The sequence below is a fragment of the Eulemur rufifrons genome, chromosome 24 (assembly GCF_041146395.1).
Source record: "Eulemur rufifrons isolate Redbay chromosome 24, OSU_ERuf_1, whole genome shotgun sequence".
Taxonomy (NCBI): Eukaryota; Metazoa; Chordata; class Mammalia; order Primates; family Lemuridae; genus Eulemur; species Eulemur rufifrons.
Genome location: NC_091006.1, coordinates 20801195 through 20813324, shown reverse-complemented (window position 1 = coordinate 20813324; position 12130 = coordinate 20801195). Strand labels below are relative to the sequence as shown.

The following is a 12130-nucleotide window of genomic DNA, read 5'->3' as shown; positions in this document are numbered from 1 at the left end:
CCAACTTGGTTCTTCTTGAAGGCAGGCCAAGGACTTACACATGAATGGTGGGGGATGAGGAACTTGACCAGATATCAAGGGTAAGGGGGTTCTCACTAAACCGACTTAGCAAGATTCTTGCTAAGATTGGGTTAGGCAGGCCAAAGACAGGACAGGGGCCAAGGTCGAGGCCTAGTTGAGAAGAGGACTCAGAAGAGACTAAATGAAATTTGCTCACGAAGAGAAACTTTGTTATCATTAGCAACACCAATAACCATCTGACTCCAATTCGAGTGGCACCTATATCCTACCAGAATTTGCCTGATAGTTTGACTTGTATCCATGTGATTTGGTATAGTCTTGGCATGGTGCAGCCTGGGGAGCAGATTTCACCTGTGATTTCACACCCAGAAGCTAGATTTTGGCCATTGGCATCACCAGTGTTGATGTTTTATGAGCCAATTTTCTCCCAAATTGATTGGCTTGTGGGCCTGGAGACAGCAAGCTTTTGGGATTTGGCATGTGATTTTGCAGACGATTTGGTACCTGGAATCCACCAGGCTGTTGTTTCCCAGAGCCAAAGCCCTTAAAATATGTAGATCTTTCCAGTCAAAAGATGCTATGCAGATGTAAGAACTTTACATACAACATGAATTCCATCAGTCTGCCAGTTTAGGTATAGAAGACAAACTCCCGAAGGACTATATGTTTTCCTCTGTGCCGGTCCAGCACATTCATTCACATTAGCATACCCAAATGTGGAGGGCTTTGCAAAAATCGATAAGCTCAGTCTTCCACTTTGCATTACTCTTGGGGCAGAGCATCATGGTTGTTTGTGATTTGGGTAATTCCTGGATCAGAGTCTCTGCATGGAAAGCCAAGTGACGAAATGAGGGCAGCCAGGCAATTTCAAACAGAACCAGTTTTGTTTTTTTGGCCTGTATTCTGACCTAAAATTATCTGCACAATAGCCCCATTTCTCCACCTGGCTTTGGCTCTGGAAACGCTTTGGAGCTCTGTCTGCAGCCAGACAGATCGTGTCGTGGGGAGAACCAAAGCAGAGGCCGACAGGGGCTGATATTGGCACGCGGGCTAAGCTGGTAAAAACTTCGTTCAAAGTTAGTTTTTTTATTTATCATTATTTTTGGTTTGAGTTCCAAAAAAAAAAAAAAAAAAAAATTTCATAGACTAAGACATTCTGACTCTCCCAAGTCCATAAATAAATTCTGAAAGGACATGAAAGAAGATCATAAAACCCAACCAAATACATGCCTACCTGTAAGGTCCTCTTGTTCTGCTGTTATTTAACTTGTGGTTTTTCCTTGAGGGATATTTTAATATATGGAGAAGGTGAAACAGTGGCTAAAATATTGGGGAAAATGTAACCATTGTTAACAAGCAACACACGGGTAGGTTGGGTGTCACTACCCCAGTGCGCTGGTGGGTTACTAAAGTACCTCACCAGAGTGCAGTGGACAAAGCAGCAAACACAGAATTCTGCAGTCTTAGAAGACACTGGCAGGAAAATATAGGTGTTTCATTATTTCTGAAGTGTTTGCAGGTCACACCCCCGTTTCATTTTCCTTCTTTCAAAACTCTTTAATTTTAACGCCATCTTTCAGCCAGCTTTCAACATAAAATTAATATATGTCTATGACTTCATTTCTTTTCAGCAGCTTATGATATTTAAGGACAAGCCAACCATAATTTATTTATAGAATTTGATCCCATTTCTGTTTTCTCTATTTTGTCTCCTGGAAAGCAGAGGAAAAGGGCTCTAAATATATCAGAGAAATTAGACATTGAACTTTACTTTCCCCCAACTGCTACAAATAAAATTAGAGCATTTGTCTCAAGATAAAATTAAGAGAAGAGAACATTGTATCATTTGAGAATCAGATTACAAAAACATCGGGTCTGCAGAATTAAATTTGTACAGGTCGGGAAATAAGAAAGTTGATTGATTCTGGTATTAAGCCTTTCTATTTATGTGACTACTGTATTCTATAATAAGACGTTAACACTCCTGAATTCTATACCATCTCAACTTCAAATGAGGTTTGAAATTTTTACATGTCACACCCTGATTATTTGTCAGTGCACACAGAAGAAAAAAGAGGAAGGAAAATAATCCTGGCACTTAAATTAACTGAAATAGTCATTAATTGTGAAACCAGCCTCAATCCCCTTGACATGATCCTGTTGACCGGAGAGAAAAGGCAGTTTGGGCTTAGTTGTTTATTGTGCTTTCTTCTGACAACATTCTTTCCTTCTTTTCTTTCTTTCTTTGTTATTTTTATTCATTCATTCGAACAAAAGAAAGAACTTTTCCTTTTGATCATTTACTTCTGTTTCCTTATTACTCAAAGGTAGCAAAATACATGATGTAACTTCTGTGGACAGGGTTAAAACAAGCTTGAGTTTGGGGAGGTGTCAAAATTGAATCCTGGAAATTCAGGTAAATCTACGGGACTTTTGGTATCTAGTCATTCTGAGAGTAGTGGTGATTTCCCATATTTAAGAAATGCTTTGAAAGACAATAGCAGATTATGGGCTGGTTTGCCAAAGTGGTTCACGTTCAAAAATAGCCACAACCTTCCCGACAGAGAATCAGGCTGGACTGAACACAGGCATGCAGTAACCGTGTTTGGCTTCAGTCTCTCCTTGCCAGGGGATGCTGTGAAGGCACATCATGGTGTGTTCCTAGGGCATCTCCAGGTGATGAGCGGAGGGTGGCGAAGAGCGGCTGGCATCCCTCACTTCTCCCTCTCACTTCCAGGAGAATCCAGAGGGAGCCAAGCTCACGAGCCCCTTGCGGTTGTGTTGAGGGGCAGGTCCAAGGTCCCTTCCTGGCTGTGCTATGTCGTTTAAAGGGGGTTTGCAGGCACGCAGAGGACTCCACCTTAACATGTAAGAAGGGACTTAAATCTTAAATGCCAGGGATGTAGCGCAGCACCCAGAATGTTGTACCATCCAAGTTGCAGACAAGCAAACATCAAATCTGAATGCAGTTGCCACCCCATCTTATCAGGTGCCAGCACATGTCTTGCCTTCCAGACGCACACAGTGGTCCTCTGCGGTCAGAGGAAGGCAGAGAGGGTGCAGTCTCACGTTCCATCTTCAGAGCTAAAGGGCCCATCTTGCTGCGAAAACAGCCAGTGTCACAGAGGAATGATGGATCTTCTCGAGCACCTGGTCCGGAGGCATAGCTCTGAGTCTGTTTCCTTCTCTGGGCAGGAAAGGAAAAGAAAATAAAGGTTGAAAGGCCGAGCTTTCGTGTGATGGAACCGAACACGTGAGAAGGAAGACACCTTTGTCCCTCTCCCAGGATGGGCTTCTCGGCTGCTACTTCCCTTTTGGGTGCTCCTCGCACCTTGCTAGCAGCTGGCAGCCGCTGGCCACAATCAAGTGGCGGTGAGCAGCGGGTAGGAGGGGTTGTTTTTCACGGTTTTTGAGATTGTAGAAATTGGTGGTGCACTGCACACTCATCTTGAGATCTGTGGGCTGAGCTCCCAGGCCTCCTGACGGGGACCAGGCGAGTCTGGATACAAGCATTTGTTACTAAGTCGTTGGTAGACTCAGAAAATCCAGCCTGGGGTTGGGGGACAGTATCTCCACTCCCATGTAATCCAGTCCCAATGCAGAGGTTGGAACACTCTGAGTTAAATGAAGCCTATCTCCACATGAAGAATTGGAGGACATACCTCTCTAAGCTAAACTCAAAAGTGACAGCATGTGGACAGGAGGTACACAGTATCTGCGGGTTCCTAGGGCACCAAGCAGATGAGACATTCCAGATTATTCTCCTCCAAGCCTTGATGCCAAGCTGGCCAGAGGAGGCCTTGCAGAAAGAGCTGTCCTCTTATGTGGCCCTGTCCTTTTTCTCAAATGTGAGGGGGTTCAGGACCCCATAAAGCTGGAGAGTTCACATGTCAGCCACCAGGCTCTTAGTTACAGGCGTGGCAAACTTCCACCCTTTAAGCAGTGACGAGGGAATCTCAGTGCCCCAGCTGCCTGGCAGAGGGAAGGATTAGGCCTATGGGAAAATAAAATTATTCTCACGCCCTCCCACGTTCCAGTAAGTCTAGATCTAGTAAAACATCAGATCTAGCTGTGATGAACAGCCATGCAGTTGCCTGGCACAGAATTTACTGAGCACATTTCACATCTGAAGACTCCGTCTTCCCCGTTGGCGAATGTCTGCCCAGGCTGTTTCCATCCTGCATGTGTTCAGGGCAGCAATTTAATTTTTGTGTTATTATAAGCAAAACCTAATCAGGGAGGCAAATGTCCTGCACACTAATTTAGTTCTGTTTTCCAGAACCACAGATAAAAACCTTAGAGTGAGAGGCAACAAAGAGTTTGGGATCCAGCACAAGGAAGTGAAGGGCCTCGTTAGAGTCCTGGCTTTGTTCCTTATTAGCTCAGTGACTTTGAGGAAGTCACCCGACCTCTGGATTTTGGGTTTCTCGTCTGGGAAATGAAGCCACAGAGTCTGGCGGGGAACAAAAAGAGACCTAAAGACTGAGAAGTGAGCATTTGGGGGCAAGTTACTTAACTACCTCTCCTCAAGACATTCTTTTCTAAGACACCCTTTTCTCCATTCTTTTTTTCTTTTGTTTGGACTTGTGTAATACCATCTCTGAACCTGAGATGCGTCTCACAATCAATGGCATGTTATAGTTTATTAGCAGCATTTTGTATCTGTCCCAATGGCACATAAAATAACTGTATGTCTGATAGTTGGTCCTTTTTAGGTTTGGTGAAATACAGTCATGTTTCTGGGCTGAGTTTGCTTATCCGAAAATAAAGCAGGTGGGCTGGTCAAGTTCTTAAATCTCCTTCTCTGAGGTTCTGAGCTCTGCCTTGCTGACTTGTGCACGCCATCATTTCCTTCCACTGGTGGGGGGGTGGTGTGGGGGAGGGTTAGTGAGGAGCTGGCTTAACCTTGTAGCTGACCTTACCTCTGATCCTAATCCTCTCTCAGCCTAGTCTAGGCTCTACTTCCCAAAAGAAAGTCTTCGAGGGTTCTGAGAAGTTCAAGGGATTAGAACACATTCTTCCTGCAGCACCGATTTGGTGCCCTCCCCTGCCAGGACCAGAGGACATCTTTTACAGCCACAAGCGTAATAATTTTATGTCACAGATACTTTTTTATTCACATGTAGCTCCTTGAGGTCACTGGTAGTGAGGGTGTAGCTGGAGGCGTGCAAGTGTGAGCAAGGGTATTGATGACACCCCTGTCTCAAGCAGGGCAGGGGTGACAACACTGAAATTCCGGGGTCATGCTCTGTGGAGCAATGCTGCTTGTGTCACCTTCACACAGGACTACAGAGACAGAGGGAGCATGAGCTGAAGGCAGCACCTCGTGGCTCTGGAATTGCCTGAGCATCTGTAAGATCTTGGTCTACTGGAGGGGAGCCTTGATTTTCGCCCTAAACATTGCGTTTGTTTTGTTGTGTTTTTTACAATGTGAAAAGAAAATGCCTGTGACAGTACTTCCCTTTCGATCACATTCATTCACTTGGTTTTGAAACCTTGCTGTGTGTTTCTTTCAGAATCCCTCTGTTTAGCATGGAGCTGGCATTTGTATGTTTCATAACAATAAGATACCTTCAGAAAGAAGCACAAATCTGAGTTAAAGCCTTTCTGAAATCCTCGCCTATTTAAACATCTAAAGATGAATCTGAATGTTCTCAAAATTCTGTCTTTTAGTGCAGCTCTTCAGTAGTATTGTGCGAGCTTTGACATTCTGCTGTAAATAGCTTCTCCAAATCAAAAGTTTTATCTGGGAGATTCGTCTTTTACTTTAACACCTTTGTGAAAATTCTCTTGGTGAATACACAAAGTAGTACTCCACGATTTCTAATTCTGCAGCAGAGACCCTATGAAAGTAACATAGGCTCATTCTGAGCTTATTAACTGGTGACCCTCTAAATTCTTTGGAGCATTTTATTTTAAATGTTAAGTCCTTGATGATGTAGTCTTGCTGGCACCACGAATGTCCAGGAAGTGGGGTGAAATGAAGATTTACAGTTTTGGGACAAGAAGCTTGAGGACATCTGCAGGCTGGTACAGTAGAGAAGGCATGGACTTTGCTTTTAAGCAGGTAACAGTCGAAAGCTTTGGCCTGCCCTTTGTCTATCATGCGGTTCTTTAGTCCTCTGAGCCTCATTTTCCTCATTTGTAAATAATGAAACAATCACGCCTCACTGTGTTATTCAGAAGATTAAACAGAATAATGTAAAAAAAAGCACCTTCTACAGTCCAGCTTAGGAGGCATTTAAATGCACTCCTTCTTCCCATGTCCACACTGCTTTTAGGAGCCTTGTTTAATAGTTTTGTTGGTTTGGATTTTTATTTTGGTTTTTGTTTTTCAGTCAACAAAGTGTAAAATCTGGATGCTTTCACAGTGGTACACATCGTATGTAACATAAACTTGAAATAGAAAAATTAATGAAACCTGCCATCTAGACGATGCTGGAGAATATGTATGAATAATGGAAAAATATTTCCTTCCAATAAATATGAACAGACTTTCAAAGTGTTTAAAAGAATAAATGATGTCAGCATATAAAATACTTCTATAAAAGTGCTTTTATTTACCCCATGAAGATCTCAGTGTCTTGAAAACAACCAAGGAACTCCTCCCACCCCTGGGATGAAATCACAGTCCAGGGATGGAGTTGGGGACATTCTGTTTTCTGGAGGCCATTGGAGGGTCAGGTCTCCTCACCTGCATCTGAGCCCTGGACAGGAGAACAAATCGACTACAAAGTCCTTCCCTGAAGATCTGGGAGAATCTAACCTCAGATCCTCCCTGGGACCCTCTTGCAGTGGCACAAGCCTCAAGATGGCCATGAACTTGAATATACATTTTTCAGGTGTAGAAAACCCATACTACCCATGCTGTGCAGATTCTGTCTGTCTCCTCCCTCCTGACACTAATTCCTGAGGTGTTGGCCAGGGAAACCCAGGCCACCACCCTCTGATTTCAGAACACTGGGATCCTGTGTTAGTCAGGATTAGAGAAACAAATATGTTATGTGTGTGTATGTGTGTGTGTGTATACACACACGAAAGAGAGATTTATTAAGTTGGTGCAAAAGTAATTGCGGTTTCAGACCGTGAATTTTAAATCATTATAACTAGGCTCAAACACATCTTTATTAATCAAAATAGCAACCATTACAATCAACACATTTTTGCCAACAAGAAATAAGTTTGTTTATTCCTGTAGCATAAAAATCCATGCTTTGGGATTTGACGAACTTTGGGAAAGCATTTTCTGCCTCCTGATGGTTGTGGAGGCGTTTCCCCTGCAAAAAGTTGTCGAGATGCTTGAAGAAGTGGTGGTTGGTTGGTGAGAAGTCAGGTGAATATGGCAGATGAGACAAAACTTCATAGCCCAATTTGTTCAACTTTTGAAAGATTGGCTGTGCAACGTGTGGTCGGGCGTTGTCGTGGAGAATTGGGTCCTTTCTGTTGCCCAATGCCGGCTGCAGGCGTTGCAGTTTTCAGTGCCTCTCATCCATTTGCTGAGCAGACCTCTCAGCTGTAATGGTTTCACCAGGATTCAGAAAGCTGTGGTGGATCAGACCGGCAGCAGACCACCAAACAGTGACCATGACCTCTTTTTGGTGCAAGTTTGGCTTTGGGAAGTGCTTTGGAGCTGCTTCTTGGTCCAACTACTGCGCTGGTCATGGCTGGTTGTCATATACAATCCACTTTTCATCGCACGTCACAATCTGATCGAGAAATGGTTTGTTGTTGTGTACAATAGGAGAAGACAACACTTTCAAGTGACGATTTTTTTTTATTTTCAGTCAGCTCATGAGGCACCCGCTTATCGAACTTTTTCACCTTTCCAATTTGCTTCAAATGCCCAACCACCATAGAATGATCAACATTGAGTCCTTGGGCAACTTCTCATGTAGTTTGTAAGAGGATCAGCTTTGATGATGGCTCTCAGTTGGTTGTTGTCAACTTCCGATGGCCGGTCACCATGCTCCTCATCTTCAAGGCTGTCGTCTCCTTTGCAAAACTTCTTGAACCACCACTGCACTGTACGTGCATTAGCAGTTCCTGGGCCAAATGCAGTGTTGATGTTGTGAGTTGTCTCCGCTGCTTTACGACCCATTTTGAACTCGAATAAGAAAATCACTCAAATTTGCTTTTTGTCTAACGTCATTTCCTTAGTCTAAAATAAATATAAAATAAATAGCAAGTAATAAGTCATTAGCAAAAAAACATAAAGCAAGAAATGCACATTAAAATGACTTATAACATAACCACATTTATTTAAGAATGTATTCCAATATCAAAGGGCAAATTTCAACAATGCTAAAACTGTAATTACTTTTGAAGCAACCTAAATGATGGAGAATTGACTCATGTCATTATGGAGGCTGAGAAGTCCCACCATCTGCTTTCTGCAAACTGGAAATTCAAGGAAGCCAGTGGTGTAACTCAATGGGAGTCTGAAGGCCTGAGAACCAGGGGAGCTGAAGGTGTAATTCAGTCTAAGGGCCAGAGAAGATGAGATGCCCCATGTCAAGCAGTGATGCAGAATAAGGAGGGGCAAATTCCTCCTTCCTCTGCCTTTTGTTCTATTTAGGCTCTCAACAGACTGGAGGATCTGCACCCACTTTGGGGAGGGCAAGATTGCTGAGCCCAGTGATTCAAATGCTAATCTCATCTGGAAACACCCCCACAGGCTCCACCCAGAAACAATATTGAATCTGGGCACCCTGTGGCCCTGTCAAGTTGACGTGTGAAATTAACCATCACAGATTCCCAGCTCCCTACAGACATAGCAAAGATACCCTGGAAGGATGGGCCACTGAGAACTGTCGCATAGCATCCAAGAAAAGACTGGTCCAGTGTTTAGACTTCCATATCTGTGCCAATATGTTTCTGCTCATTCAAGCTCAGGAGGCAGGGAAACATTTAAGGCTTTTATTCTCAGTATTAGCCTGTCAGAATTTTTGCATTCTCTGTTAGGGTTTATTAGCATAGAATGTGGAGGTGATTGTAACCATAGTAGAGAAAATTGAATGTGGAAACAAATGTTATAGTGACTTCCCAAAATTTGGCCACCTAAGGGGATAACTTTCAGGAGAATTGCTATGGACTGAATTGTGTCCCCTCCAATATTCATATACTGAAGCCCTTAACCATCAATGTGATTGTGTTTGGAGATAGGGCCTTTAGAAGGTAATTAGGTTTGGATGCTGGCATGAAGGTGGAGCCCTCATGATGGGATTAGTGTGCTTATAAGAAGAGATACCAGAGAGCTTGCTCTCTCTTTCTCTCTCTCTCCATCATGTGAGGACACACCCAAAAGTTAGTCATCAGCAAGCCAAGAAGAGGACTTTCATCAGAACTTGACTACGCAGCACCCTGACCTTGGACTTCCAGCCTCCAGAAATATAGGAAAATAAATTGCTATCGTGTAAGCCACCCAGCTGTGGTATTTTTTTATGGCAGTCCAGGGTGAGTAACACAGGCAGCATTAGACACTGCAACTGCCCTGCCAGCTCACTCCACCATGTCTCTGAGACTTTGTCCAGCACTGCCCTGCCCTGAAAGCTGACGCTTCCGTTTTATGTGCATTGAGATAATTTGCCCATTTCCCCTTTCACCTAACCTTTGAATGTCAGCGCAGGCTCTGCAAAGCTACGGTAGACCATGGCATCCAATTTTTAAAACATCGCAGCCCCTGTTAAATGAATTAAATTCTGATGTACCATTTAAAAAAAAAATAAGAGCATCTTTAGCTCAGCTTTAGAGTTAAATGAGCTCTAATTAGACACAGCCAGACCATGTAGTTAATGAGAGTTTTGCATTTCCCGGTCATGTTAAATTGAGATGTTTTTTTCCCGGAAAACAAAACAAAACAAAAATGTGGGGTGCGAAGCTCCACCCTGAAGTAGTTCAGTGATCTCAGTTTCCTTGATGGACTTCATGAGTTTTGGAGTAGTTAAAAGACCTAACCATGGCTATGAATACATGGGAAAGAATATTCTTTACTAGATTTTCATATTTCCCAGAAATTTTATAGCCATATACATACTAGAGAACACTTGTATTGAGTTACCTTTGACTGCATTTGTTGTATTAATTAGATTAATGTGGTTAGGAGAGACAAGTAAATCGGTAGTTCAGTAACCTCTGTGTAATCGTATCTTCCTTCACAATGGTTTGGGTATAATTTTCTTTTTTTTTTTTTTAATGAGCTTTACATTATTATAGTTGCAATATATAGGTATTGTAGAAAATTAGAAAATTCAGGCAAACAGACGTTTTTTTTTTTTAATAGAAACTTGCTCTTCCCTCCACCCAAAGATCACCACTGTTCAACCTTAGCTCTTGAGTATATTTTTGAAACAAAGTCACTGACGCCGGGATCAAGGTTTGAAGCTCTGCCACCACTGGTGAATATGAATTTATTCCAGAGGCAACGGCCCTGTATTTCCAAGGTAACTCTCAGAAACAGTTCCCTTCAGGAATATTTTCTGAGACGTTCCATCAAACTTTAAAAGAAAAAATTCTAAAGCAATTTCCCCACTGATATGCCTGAATTAAATTGCCATCATTCCAAGACACGTCTAGTTGAGTTCTAATTCTTTTTATATAGAAAATCATTGATCGCCCCTGAGTCAATCAGCTCGCTATTCAGAGGATGGCTCTCTGACCCCGTAAAGTACACTTAGTCTCATGCATCTTTTCCTGCCTTTCTGTTAACACGGTAACAGGAAAAAAATTGGATCCCCTGCCCTACCTCACCACCGACACCATAAAAGAAAAAATTGTTCCAGGGACCAGATGCCGTCATATATCTACAGTGACAACTCAGAATCTTATACTGTAATGAATTAGAGGGAAAATTAGAGGAACTGACTATGGCTCAAGACCAGCACGGGTCTCACGAGGGTCATCTAGAGCCTCCATCTGACCCACCCCTCACGTCCCCTGAGAGCCACTCTAGATCTCAGTACATGGTAGATTATTGTGGCTTTGGTCACTGAACATGGCCTGGGAATAAGGTTTTTCAGAAAACTAAAATCTTTGTCCTTTCATGGAGGAAGTGTCTGAAATCTTAATTTATGACTTTTTTTGAAGGAAATCTTTTCAATGTCTACTTTTCTGACTCCGGAGACAAAACAGACTGCGCATCCTTATTGCGTCTCTGGATAACTCAGGGTCATTGTCACAGAACTTCAGTGACGCAGCGGTGTCATGGGATGCTGGGATAGTGGCTAGCGCTTTTCTCAGGTTTGGGCCTGGAGAGTTTGCCTGTTAACTAGAACCAGGGCCTGGACACTTGGGGACACAGAGTCACTCATTCATTCCCTCCGGCTTGCCGTTCCACCTCGCTCCTCCCCCTTCCGTTCAGCCATCCTTCAGGACCTCCTGTCATCTTCATTCTGTATGTCGTTGATGTTTTCTGGGCTGTTTTTGATCATCTTTCTCCTCAAAGGCTATCTGGGCCATTAAGAGTTAATCAGCTAGTGTGACTTAGGAGTTTCTCCGTCCTGTGAGGAGCAGCCATCCTGTGGTCACCGGGATCAGTAAAGGGAACCGCGTGCCCCCACCCAACTCCACTCCAGCCACGCTCTCTTTGCAAACAGTGGTCTGAGCATTGAAAACCTCCTTACATTATGCGCCAAAGCCGTACTTTACTAAACAGTAATTTAATGACCTGAGCAGGGGTTAACAGCCTTTTTCATGCCTTGGCACACATAGAAGGATAATATTTGCACAGTGCACTGGAGTAAACAGATTGGGCGACCAGCTGCCCTGACGGTTCAGGAGTTCAATGTCTACACACATACCTGGAACCTATTCTTGGCACATGTTGGGAAACCTGACTTAAAGAATTGTCCTGTTTCCAAAGAACAGAACTCACTTACGGGAAGGGAAAGAACTAGTCTCTATGTATTATACGTGTGCTAGAAAGTTCTCCATTATTTGGGAACATTATTTGAAATACCAGCAGGGTTTCCTTAGGCTGAGAGATTAAAAACAACACAAAAGGCATTAAGTGTAGGAAGAACTAATAATTTTTGAATTTTCATTGATACAGCACATCCTGTTTCAAGTTTTACCTATGAATATCAGGGAAGAACCCGGCCTCATAAGAGTTGGG

The 12130-nt window shown here is 43.1% G+C and overlaps 1 protein-coding gene across 1 annotated transcript in view; it reads left to right on the top strand.

The window, feature by feature from the left end:
• The window catches only part of PARM1 (prostate androgen-regulated mucin-like protein 1), a 72314-nt gene that overhangs the window by 19940 nt on the left and 40244 nt on the right, over positions 1-12130 (top strand). The window lies entirely within an intron of this gene.